Consider the following 13301-nt stretch of genomic DNA (forward strand, 5'->3'; position numbering starts at 1 on the left):
CAAGCTATGTAATCTTTCGGCCTTCCAAAAGGTTTGTGACTATTCCCTATAACTTTCCCTAATATTTCCTGTCAGTCTTCTGAGTCCAAGCTAAGCCATCATATCCCCTGTGACCTGCACATATACATCCAGATGGCCTGAAGCAACTGAAGATCCACGAAAGAAGTGAAAATAACCACTTCCTGCGTTAACTGATGACATTCCACCATTGTGATTTGTTCCTTCTCCACCCTAACTGATCAGTTGACTTTGTGACAATACACCCTCCCTTCCCTTGCGATATTGTAGTTCGTGATATTCCCCTGCCCTTGTGAATATACTTTGTACGATACACCCTCCCCACCCTTGAGAAGGTTCTTTGTAATATTCTCCCTGCCCTTGAGAATGTACTTTGTGAGATCCACCCCTGGCCCGCAAAAAATTGCTCTTAACTCCACCACCCATCCTAAACCTATAAGAATTAACGATAATCCCACCACCCTTTGCTGACTCCTTTCTCAGACTCAGCCTGGCCGCACCCAGGTGAAACAAACAGCCTTGTTGCTCACACATAGCCTGTTTGGTGGCCTCTTCACATGGACGTGCGTGACATTTCCCTTTAATACTTCTGCCACCATCCTGAGTGAATCCCAACATCTCCCCCTTTTTTGTTTTTAAAACTAAGTTTTTTTATTGGACAGCACCGATATGTGCAGCCACAGGTTTGTTAGGCAAGGTGGTGACTGCTCTTATTCCGGCTTTGCATCCTAGAATTAGCAGCTACCATAAACCAGCAGTTTGTTAGGCCGAGGCGGTCGGATCGCCTGAGGTTGAGAGTTTGAGACCAGCCTGACCAACATGGAGAAACCCTGTCTTTACTGAAAATACAAAATTAGCTGGGCATGGTCTGAAATATATACAGTTCTGGAAGATATGAATAAAAGCTTAATCCAAGCTGGTCTTTAATAGGTTTGCTTCCAGAATGGCTTTGATCATATTGGTATGTACTACCAGTAAACTTTTTGATTTTTGTCATGGGTGCTTCATGGCTATTTCTTTCATTTTCTTGCCACTGAAACTCAAACTCATAAATATCTTTCTCAATTTTATGGAAACAAAAATCTCCAGTGCGATGACTTTCATGTCTTTGCAATGTCCCTGTGTGGAACACTTCTGTATGTTGACAAGACCTCCTTCATCATGCATTTGGAAGAGATATCTACAAAATATAAACACCAATAGGTTTCAAATTAAGTACAGATGATAAATATACTGAAATATGTAAATATGACACAAAAAATACTTATTTTAAACTTCCCAAACGTGATCTTCAAAGTTTAGGAACACAAAAGGAGTAAGATTCTATAATAAATAAAGGGCGATTACATGTCCTTCAAATCATTTCTATGGAAGTCTATTTTCAATATCATGAAAAAACACTTACAGGGCACAAACGTGTAAGCCTAAAGTCAGGAGTGTTTTCCACTGTGACCCTAAAGCGCATCACAGTTTGCAAAAAAAATAAAAAATAACTGTCACATCAATGAAGCAAACAATATATACTCTTCATATTTACAGCATATTTACTCTATACAAATAAATGCTAAAGTACCACAAAATATACTATTTTGGCAAATAATCAACAACAACCTCATGTAAGGATAATCAAAATCAATGGAAATTCTGTATTGTCAAACAATCATAGCACTGACAAGATAAGAAAAGATTACAAAAATTAGCCAGGCATGGAAGCCCGCGACAGAGGTCCCAGCTACTCAGAAGGTGGAGGCACAAGAATCACTTCCACCTGGGAGGCAGAGGCTGCAGTTAGCTGAGGTCACACCACTGCACTTCAGTCTGGACGGCAAAAATGAGGCTCCGTCTCAAAAAAAAAAAAAAAAAATAAAAATAAATAAATAAATAAATAAATAAATAATAATAACCAAAGAAAACAAGAAAAAAAAATGAGAAAAAGAAAATGTTCATACCATATTTTTCTGAATAAATGTCATAAAATTATCTATATCTACACAGAGAACTCCTGACCTCTAGTGATCCACCCGCTTCCACCTCCCAAAGTCTGAGGATTATGGACAAGAGCCACAGCGCCCGGTGACACTTTGTGACATTAACGAGTGGAGTGTGTCAGTTATATTGCATACCACATACCGAAAAACCATATGTAAAATCATAAAAATCAATTAATGAAATTTTGTAACTCATGATAAAACCTGCAAACAAATAATAAGTACATTTATACAGCCTGCAGAATTCTAAACAATTCCCTCTTAAGAAAAAAGTCACAACTTCTACTTACCAGGAGCACACGACATAAAAACTGAAATACATGTCAAGACCACTACCTTCTGACGTATGAGGTCAAGAAAATACACAGCATTACAAAGTATAAGAATTGACTAACGGCCAGGCATGGTGGCTCACACCTGTAATCCCAGCACTTTGGGAGGCTGAGGCAGGCAGATCACGAGGTCAGGAGTTCGGGACCAGCCTGGCCAACATGGTGAAGCCCCATCTCTACTAAAAATACAAAAAAATTAGCTGGACATTGTGGCAGGCACCTGTAATTTCAGCTACTCAGGAGGGTAAGGCAGAAAAAACGTTTGAACCCAGGAGGTGGAGGATGCAGTGAGCCAAGATTACATCATTGCACTCTAGCCTGGGTAACAGGGTGACCCACCAAACCTGGCCAATTTTTTGTATTTAGTAAATTTGAAGTTTTATCATGTTGGCCTGACTGGTGTCAAACTCCTGACCTCAACAGATCTACCCATCATGGTATCTCAGATTGCTGGGATTTGAGGCCTGAGCAACCACGGCCAGCCAGCCTAAGCTATTTCTGACAGGACAGTGAAATGACTGAAACAGGAAAAGGAGAATGTCATCATCATCACCGAAGGTTGACAACTCTTACTACACAAAGGAAGTTTAGAGTCTGTACTATAAAAACTGCAAAATGTGAAGCCATCTAATAGCATTAATGTGTTTTAAAACCCTGAAGGCAGCTGGGTATGGTGGCTCACTCCTGTAATCTCAGCACTTTGGGAGGCCGAGAGAGGTGGATCACCTGAGGTCAGAAGTTGGAGACCAGGCTAACCAACATGGAGAAACACCGTCTCTACTAAAAATGCAAAATTAGCCAGGCATGTAGGTGCATGCCTGTAATCCCAGCTACTTGGGAGCCTTAGGCAAGAGAATTGCTTGAACCTGGGGAGCAGAGGTTGTGGTGAGCCGAGATTGCGCCATTGCACTCCAGACTGGGCAACAAGAGCGAAACTCCATCTCAAAAAAAAAAAAAATCTGGAGGCAAATTAACATTACTTCTCAAATAAGGACACCAGGCCCACAGTGTTCATGTATATGACCTTAATTTGAACGTATGGTAGGTGAGGGACAAGACTTGATCCTAGGCCTGAATGATTCCATGACATCATCTTAAGCACAATAGTCAGCCCAGGCAGTACAGAAAATGACCAGTCACAGAAAATACAAAGAGAACAGAAAGAAGCACATCAAGGGGGATACAAGGGCTGAGCTGGGACACAAGGGCTGAGCTGTGCTGCTGACAGTGGTGCTAAGTCATCCCTCATGGACCATGTGCTGAGTCATCATGCCTGCACACATTGATTCAGGCAGCCTCCTATAATTTTGTCCGGTGGATGAATAAGGTCTTGACTTACTCAGAGTAGTGTTGGAAGGGAGGGGCTCGTGGGGAAATTGGGGTGCTCAGCATTACAAATCAATAGGCTGGAAAGCAACAGTATTTGTATCCAGATCACAGTATCAAGTGATGCAAGGCCTGGAAAGGGAGGGCAAGTGTGGAGGGCACGAAGTAATGGGCATATAGGAGTGAACTTTGTGCATGCACGTCTGTGGCAATATAATTCCACTACGATAGACCAAATTTTGAGCTTGGAGGAAAGTAGAACTAATTTAGCAAATGGTAAAATATTGACCCAAGGTTAAATATTCAAATTATAATATGTGCAAGTGACAAGAATGAAAGAGACCCAAGAAAGCAGCAGTATGGTGGCCTGAGGTGAAAGCAGTTTTACATCTCTTAAATTAAATGCCTCTGATTTCTAGTTTCAAGAATATACTCAACAATATAACCTGTGTAGATTCCAGAATTGCATACACACAAGAAAACGTGAGTAAACCCTATGAAGAGTATAGCAGTGTAGGAGACCATGGGAATAAACAATGATTCCCTTGCTGAGTAGGTAGAGATGTGTTTGTGAAAACAGAGCCAGGCCAAGTGCAGTGGCTCATGCCTGTAATTTCAGCACTTCGGAGGCCAAAGTGGGCAGATGACGAGGTCAGGAGTTCGAGACCAGCATGGTGAAACACTGTCTGTACTAAAAAAATACAATACATTGCCTGGGCATGGTGGCACGTGCCTGTAATCCCAGCTACTTGAGAGGCTAAGGCAAGAGAGTTGCTTGAACCCGGGAACTGGAGGTTACTGTGAGTCAAGATCGCACCACGGCACTCCAGTCTGGGTGACAGAGCAAGACTCCATCTCAAAAAAAAAAAAAAAAGAAAAAAGAAAAAGAGGCCAGGTGCGGTGGCTCACACCTGTGATCCTAGCACTTTGGGAGGCCAAGGCGGGCAGACCACGAGGTCAGGAGTTCGAGACCAGCCTGGCTAAGATGGTGAAACCCCATCTCTACTAAACAAAATACAAAAAAATTAGCTGGGCGTGGTGGCGGGTGCGTGTAGTCCCAGTTACTCGGGAGGCTGAGACAGGAGAATGGCATGAACTCAGCAGGCAGAGCTTGCAGTGAGCCGAGATCGCACCACTGCACTCCAGCCTGGGCGACAGAGAGAGACTCTGTCTCAAAAAAAAAAAAAAAAAAAAAAAAAAAAAGAAAAGGAAAAGAAACACAGCGAGATGGAGATTGTTGCCTATGTATGTCATTGGTCACATTAGTGAAGAAAAACAATAATGTGCTAACTAAAATATTTGCCATATGAAAATTTCAGGGTAAATGTTGTTTCTTATACAACAAAAATGGTGTTTCTTTTCCTGGTTCCTGTATTATTTGAAATCATATCCCTGGGCTTTTAAACACAGTGTCTGGAATAAATGAGACATGAAAAGTGAAGATGACAGACTAGCAAATGCCATGCCCTCACATTCTCATGGAAACACCAACTCAACCAAATGTTTCATTAAAAAAATCTTTGTAGGCCAGGTATGGTGGCTCATGCCTGTAATTCCAGTACTTTTGGAGGCCGAGGTGGGTGAATCACCTGAGGTCAGGAGTTCGAGACTAGCCTGGCTAATATGGTGAATCCCTGTCTCTACTAAAAATACAAAAATTAGCTGGGTGTGGTGGTGCATGCCTGTAATCCCAGCTACTTAGGAGACTGAGGAAGAAGAATTGCTTGAACCCAGGAGGCGGAGGTTGCAGTGAGCCAAGATCGCATCACTTCACTCCAGTCTGGATGACAAAACAAGACTCCATCACAAAAAATATATATATAAATCTTTGGGAAAGGTCTAGAAACCAGTAAGGAAACTGCAGTATCCAACGAACACCGATACAAAATTGAACTGAATTGGAAGGCCAGGTTGTGGAAATTTGCTCATCTCTGCCCACCCTCCTCCCCAGCACAGGGCAGTACCCTCCCCTCATTATTCTCTTCTTGGGAAAAAAGAAAAGTAAAACTGGCTTGTCTGCCATTGGCATGAAGAACTGGATTCTTTCTTTTTCGACTGGGATTATTGAAAGAAACACTGGTACAGTTTGTAAATCAGCTTGGAGGTTGCCAAAAATACTACCAGGCTCTGCAGCAGGTTAGAGAAGCACATATTCTGCCCTGCCAGCAGGGTTGGGAGGGTGGAGGGAGAGAGAAATTATGGACACTGAAGCATAGCACAAACTGAAGCTTCTGAGAAGCAAGAGTAAAACTTGAAAGAACTGTCTTAAAGACACTCAGGAAACTGAAGAGAAACAGAAGTAGTAAACTAAACAAAATCAAGAAACAAATACATGAACAAAACGTGAATATCAACAGACAAACTGTAATAAAAAATGAAAATTCTGGATCAGCAATATAAGAAATAAAGTGAAAGTTTTACTAGAATAATTTAAAAGCAGAGCTAATTAGGCAGAAGAAAGAATGAGCAGACTTCAAGACAGGTTCTTGAAAATCGCTGTGTCTGAGGAGCAAAATGAACAGATAAGGAGACAGCCCAGTGGGGCCTCACAGACTTTTGCTTCACTGAGAGGCAGGAGAACGTACACATGACAGCAGCTCCACAAGGAGAACACACACATTCAGAATGCTCATTTGAAGAAATGACAGTGACAACATCCCATGTTTAAAGAAAATAATGGATTTACAATGCCTTGAAGTTCAATAAACTCCAACTAGAATGAACCCCAACACACCATTGAAGAGACACATTATGAACAAACTATTGAAAATCAAAAAACAACAACAACAAAAACATTGTTTTGAAATAAAAACACTCAACACACAAAGAATACAAGAAACCTACCTCAACATAATAAAGGCCATTTAGGAGAAACCCGCAGTTACCATCACACCGGGTGGTGAAAGACAGATCTTTTCCTCTAAGATCAGGAAAGAGACTAAGAAGTCTGCTTCCGCTATTTCTATTCAGCATACTACTGGAATCCTGACCAGAGAAATTAGACAAGAAAAAGAAATAAATGCCAAGCAGCAGAAAAGGAAAAGTACAATGCTCTGTGTTCACAGAAGATGTCACCTGATATGTGGAAAACACTAAAGATTCCATGGAAAAACTGTGGAAAATACATATTTGATCAGGGATTAATATCTAGAATACATAACGAATTACTACCATTTGACAACAACAATCAAAAAACACAATTAGAAAATGAGTCCAGGGGCTGGGCACAGTGGCTCACACCTGTAATCCCAGCACTTTAGGAGGCCGAGTTGGGCAGATCACGAGGTCAAGAGATTGACACCATCCTGGCCAACATGGTGAAACCCCGTCTCGACTAAAAATACAAAAAAATGGCCGGGCGCGGTGGCTCAAGCCTGTAATCCCAGCACTTTGGGAGGCCGAGACGGGCGGATCACGAGGTCAGGAGATCGAGACCATCCTGGTTAACACGGTGAAACCCCGTCTCTACTAAAAAATACAAAAAACTAGCCGGCCGAGATGGCGGACGCCTGTAGTCCCAGCTACTCCGGAGGCTGAGGCAGGAGAATGGCGTGAACCCGGGAGGCGGAGCTTGCAGTGAGCTGAGATCCGGCCACTGCACTCCAGCCTGGGCGACAGAGCGAGACTCCGTCTCAAAAAAAAAAAAAAAAAAAAAAAAAAAAAAAAAAATTAGCCAGGCGTGGTGGCACGCACCTGTAGTCCCAGCTACTCAGGAGCCTGAGGCAGGAGAATTGTTTGAATCCAGGAGGCAGAGGTTGCAGTGAGCTGAGATCGCAAAACTGCACTCTAGCCTACCAATAGAGCAAGACTCCGTCTCAAAAAAATAAGAATAAAAAATAAAGAAAATGAGTCCGGGAACTGAATACACATTTCTGCAGAAATCATAGACCAATGACCAATAAGCATAGAACCAATAAGCACAAAAAAAGTGAAAAACAGAGCATGTAGGGAAAAACTAATCAAAACTACAATGAAATATCACTTCAAGTACATTAAAATATTTACTATCCAAAAGAATAGATAATAAAAAGTGTTGGTAAAAATGTGGAGATGGAAAAGCCTTTTGCACTGTTGCTGGGAATGTATAATGAAATAGCCTCTTTGAAAAAATGTATCACAGTTCCTCAAATAATTCATAATTGAATACCCCTATATAATTCATAATTGAATTCAAATAATTCATAATTGAGTAACTGCATGCCCCAAAAGAATTGAAAATAGGATCTTCAAGAATATCTCTAGCAGTATTTTGTTGATGTTGTTGTTGAGACGGAGTCTCGCTCTGTCACGCAGGCTAAAGGACAATAGCTCGATCTTGGCTCATTGCAACCTCTCCCTCCCAGTTCAAGCAATTCTCCTACCTAAGACTCCTGAGTAGCTAGGATTACAGGTGCCTGCCACCATGCCTGGCTAGTTTTTTTTTTTTTTTTTTTTTTGTATTTTGAGTAGAGATGGAGTTTCACCATGTTGGCTAGGCTGGCCTGGACCCCCTGACCTCAGGTGATCCGCCTGCCTCAGTCTTCCAAAGTGCTGGGATAACAGGTGTCAGCCACTGCGCCCGGCCTAGCAGTATTATTTATAATAGTAAAGAGAAGGAACTAACCCAGATGTCCATCCACAGAAAAATATATGAACAAAATGTGGTATACACATACAATGGAATATTATTCAGCCTTAAAAACAAACTCGAATGCGGCCAGGGGCCATGCCCATATTCCTAGCAGTTTGGGAATCTGAGGCAAGTGGATCACGTGAGGCCAGGTGTTCAAAAACAGCCTGGCCAACATAGTAAAACCTCCGTCTGTAATAGAATTACCAAAAATTATCCAGGCTTGGTAATCCCTGCTACTTGGGAGGCTGAGGCAACAGGATCACTTGAACCCAGAAGGCAGAGGTTGCAGTGAACTGAGATCACACCACTACACTTCACCCTGGGCAATGAACTAAGACTCAGCCTCAAAAAAGAAAAAAAAAAAGAGAAAAAAAATGTAAATCAAGAGTCACTCCCTGATACAATACTCACCATGCAGTTATAAAAGAAAAATATGGGCCGGGCGCGGTGGCTCAAGCCTGTAATCCCAGCACTTTGGGAGGCCGAGACGGGTGGATCACGAGGTCAGGAGATCGAGACCATCCTGGCTAACACGGTGAAACCCCGTCTCTACTAAGAAATACAAAAAACTAGCCGGGCGAGGTGGCGGGCGCCTGTAGTCCCAGCTACTCGGGAGGCTGAGGCCGGAGAATGGCGTGAACCCGGGAGGCGGAGCTTGCAGTGAGCTGAGATCCGGCCACTGCACTCCAGCCTGGGCTACAGAGCGAGACTCCGTCTCAAAAAAAAAAAAAAAAAAAAAAAAAAATAAAAGAAAAATATGAAGACTATCACCAAGAATAGGGAACTGAAAATTAAATAAAATAAAAATGCATTTATAATACATAGAAATGGGCTGGGCATAGTGGCTCATGCCTGTAATTCCAGCACATTGGGAGGCGTGGCCAGGCATATCACCTGGGGTCAGGGGTTCAAGACCAGTCTGGTCAACATGGAGAAACCCCGTTTTTACTAGCAATACAAAAAGTAGGCAGGCATAATGGTACACGCCTGTAATCCCAGCTACTCAGGCAGCTGAGGTAGGAGAATTGCTTAAACCAGGGAGGCAGAGTTTGCAGAGGTCCGAGATTGCACCACTGCACTCAAGCATGGGCAACAGAGCAAACTCCAATTCAAAAATTAAAAAAAAAAAAAAAAAAAATACATAGAAAAGAACAAGTTGAAAGCCACTGTGTCTTAAACAATTTTACAGTAGAACTAAAATATGGAGACTTCATTCAACCTCACAAGCTCCCTCAGTAAGATTGATGAAAACCATATCTGTTACTGTGTTGATCCCACGACAAACTGAACATAGGTTTTCATGTTAAAAATGAACAATGACACATATTAGCATAAAAAATGTGAAATGGGGCCGGGTGCGGTGGCTCAAGCCTGTAATCCCAGCACTTTGGGAGGCCGAGACGGGCGGATCACGAGGTCAGGAGATCAAGACCATCCTGGCTAACACGGTGAAACCCCGTCTCTACTAAAAAATACAAAAAACTAGCCGGGCGAGGTGGCAGGCGCCTGTAGTCCCAGCTACACAGGAGGCTGAGGCAGGAGACTGGTGTGAACCCGGGAGGCGTAGCGTGCAGTGAGCCAAGATCCGGCCACTGCACTCCAGCCTGGGCAGCAGAGCAAGACTCCGTCTCAAAAAAAAAAAAAAAATGTGAAATGAACAAGAGTTCAGTCAAGAGCCTCATACATAGGAGGCTGTGAGCCCAAATGACATCCTCACTAGGAAGAATTTCAACACCACTGACTGCTGCTTAGAGAAGATGATCATTAGTTTATGGGATGAACATTGTCACAGTGCCAGTGAGAGATGCTTCTGTGATGCTCCTCAAAAACCAAAATGGGCCGGGCATGGTGGCTCATGCCTGTAATCCCAGCACTTTAGGAGGCCAAGGAGGGTGGATTGCCTGAGGTCAAAAGTTCAAGACCAGCTTGGGCAACAAGGTAAAACCCTGTCTCTACTAAAAATATAATTGGCTGGGTGTGGTGGTGCATGATTGTAATCCTAGCTACAAGGGAGGCTGAGGCAGGAGATTTACTTGAACACAGGAGGCAGGGGTTGCAATGAGCCAAGATTGTACCACTGCACTCCAGCCTGGGCAACAGAGGGAGATTCTATTGGGGGAAAAAAAAAAATTCAGCATGACAGTCAGAAACACTTGTCAGTCAGTGTCATGCTTTCTATTTCATATCCTGGGCCATGTTGACAATTCTGCTCAGGGCTTCCAGGGGCATCTCCGCCTAGAGCAGGATGATGTTCAATCATAATAGTCAAAGTGTTCTTCATGAATTTTCTGTTTTTATGTAAACCCACTCTATAGAAGAGTCCCTAAGAAGATATCCATGACTGATAGCAGGGTCATCACTGCAGAAAATAATGACATGTACATCAAAAGCATGTATAAGGGCCCGGCATGGTGGCTCACACCTGTAATCCCAGCACTTTGGTAGGCTGAGGTGGGCAGATCACCTGAGGTCAGCAGTTCGAGGCCAGTCTGACCAACACGGAGAAACCCCATCTCTGCACTCTACCCTAGGCAACAAGAGAGAAACTATCTTAAAAAAAAAAAAACATGTATGGAACAAAATCACTAAAGAGAATACAAAACCAGGAAGAGCCAAGATAGACAAAGGCAGACTCCTCACATCTGCAGGGACATTTTCCTCACCCACAGACTCCAGGTTCCTGTAGTTCTCCAACATCATGGCCCTGTACTAAGCCCTCTGTGCAGGGTTCAGACATTTCCACTCTGCCAAAGAGAATTCTATAGCCACATCCCTGAAAGTCAAGCATCCCTAAAATGAAAAACACATTTCAGGGCCGGGCGCAGTGGCTCACGCCTGCAATCCCAGCACTTTGGGAGGCTGAGGTGGGCAGATCATGAGGTCAAGAGATCGCGACCATCCTGGCCAACATGGTGAAACCTCGTCTCTACTAAAAATACAAAAAAAAAAAAAAAAAAAATAGCCGGGCGTGGTAACAGGCGCCTGTAGTCCCAGTTACTAGGGAGGCTGAGGCAGGGGAATGGTGTGAACCCGGGAGGTGGAGCCTGCCATGAGCAGAGATCACACCACTGCACTCCAGGCTGGGCGACAGAGCAAGACTCCATCTCAAAAAAGATAAAAGAAAAACACATTTCAACAAAACATTATGAAGGAGTGAGTTATCACCCTCACACAAAATGAGAAAAAAGAAATTAAGTATCGATTTGATCAAAGACTGTGTTCACAAATCCACGTGAAGGTATTTTTGAACATTTTTTCTCTATTGTTGCATTTTATTGTACTTTTTCATGAAAGATTATCAGATTCTGTAAGTCACTGTGGAAGTCTTGGTTTTATGGACAATATAAAAAATATACAAATAGAAAGAAAACATTGGGCCAGGCGTGGTGGCCCATGCCTGTTATCCCATCACTTCGGGATCATGCGATTGCACTCTAGGCTGGGCGACAGAGCAAGACTCTGTCAAAAAAAAAAAAAAAAAAAAAAAAAAGATGTGAGCTGATAGGATACTACCAAAACTTATTTCAGAAGTAATTGTTTTTTGTTTTATTAAAAAACAGGCTCACGTGGTGGCTCTTACCTGTAATCCCATCACTTTGGGAGGCCGATGCAGCTGGGTCACTTGAGTCCAGCAGTTCAACACCAGCCTGGACTACATGGCAAAACTCGGTCTCTACAAAAAACAAAGACATCTGGCCAGGCGAGGTGGCCCATGCCTGTAATCCTACCACTCTGGGAGGCGAAGGTGGGCAGATCGCTTGAGGTCAGGAGTTTAAGACCAGCCTGTCCAACATAGAGAAACCCATCTCTGCTGAAAATACAAAAATTAACCAGGCATGGTGGTGCACGACTGTAGTCTCAGCTACTCAGGAGGCTGAGACAGGAGAATCACTTGACCCTGGGAGAATCACTTGACCCTGGGAGATGGAGATTGCAGTCAGGCAAGATCATGCCACTTCACTCCAGACTAGGCGACAAAAATAATCTCAAAAAAAAAAAAAAAAAAAAAAAAAAAAACCGAGAAAAAAAAAAGGTAAACATTAGCCAGGTCTGGTGGGGCACTCCTGTGGTCCCAGCTGCTCTCCAAAGGCAGAGGTGGGAAAATCACTTGAGCCCAGGAGGTTGCAGCTGCAATGAGCTGTGAACCTATCACTGCACTCCAGCCTGGGCAACAGTAAGAGTGTCTCAATATAATTAAAATGAAGGGCCGGGCGCAGTGGGTCAAGCCTGCAATCCCACCACTTTGGGAGGCCCAGACGGGCGGATCACGAGGTCAGATCGAGACCATCTTGGCTAACACGGTGAAACCCCCTCTCTACTAAAAAATACGAAAAACTAGCCGGGCGAGGTGGCGGGCGCCTGTAGTCCCAGCTACTCGGGAGGCTGAGGCAGCAGAATGGCTTAAACCCGGGAGGCGGAGCTTGCAGTGCGCTGAGATCGCGCCACTGCACTCCAGCCTGGGTGACAGAGCTAGACTCCATCTCAAAAATAAAAATAAAATAAAAATAAAAAGCAACTAATGAAATGAAGATGAACTAGAAAAAAAAGGAAACTCATTACAAAAAGAGAACAAAAGCATTTTTAATATTCCTTTTGTCAGGTTTCCTGTAGTAACAGAGACTCAGTCACTTTTTTTTTTTTTTTTTTTGTATTTTTAGTACAGACGAGGTTTCACCATTTTGGCCAGGATGGTCTGGATCTCCTGACCTCGTGATCCGCCCGCCTTGGCCTCCCAAAGTGCTGGGATTACAGTCACTTCAGTCCCCAACTCTCCACCCCATCAATGAAAAGGGAAGAGGGTGATCCACAACTAACGAGTTAAGTCACTGTCCTCTGGTCTCTGACACCATCGTTATAAAATGAACGACATTTAGAGACAGCCGTTTTGCAACTTTCCTTCTCATCTGTATAATTTAAACAAATTTTAAATTTCTTACCTTCTAAACAGAGAAAGCAACATGTCATCACTTCCTCATCACATCCAACCAACTCACCGTCCATCTGCACCCTGGGTCCCTCCTCGTC

General features: G+C 43.3%; 1 long non-coding RNA gene across 1 annotated transcript; it reads right to left on the reverse strand.

Moving 5' to 3' along the window:
• Nucleotides 1–1091: 1091 nt before the first annotated feature.
• Nucleotides 1092–12889, reverse strand: LOC144337320 (uncharacterized). The gene is made up of 3 exons (XR_013410294.1): nt 11857–12889; nt 6509–6649; nt 1092–1198 (listed from the first exon to the last, which is right to left on the reverse strand). It is a non-coding gene; the product is annotated as an uncharacterized LOC144337320 (long non-coding RNA).
• Between the last annotated feature and the right edge of the window lie 412 nt (nt 12890–13301).

This window comes from Macaca mulatta, chromosome 19 (genome assembly GCF_049350105.2).
Source record: "Macaca mulatta isolate MMU2019108-1 chromosome 19, T2T-MMU8v2.0, whole genome shotgun sequence".
Lineage (NCBI taxonomy): Eukaryota > Metazoa > Chordata > Mammalia > Primates > Cercopithecidae > Macaca > Macaca mulatta.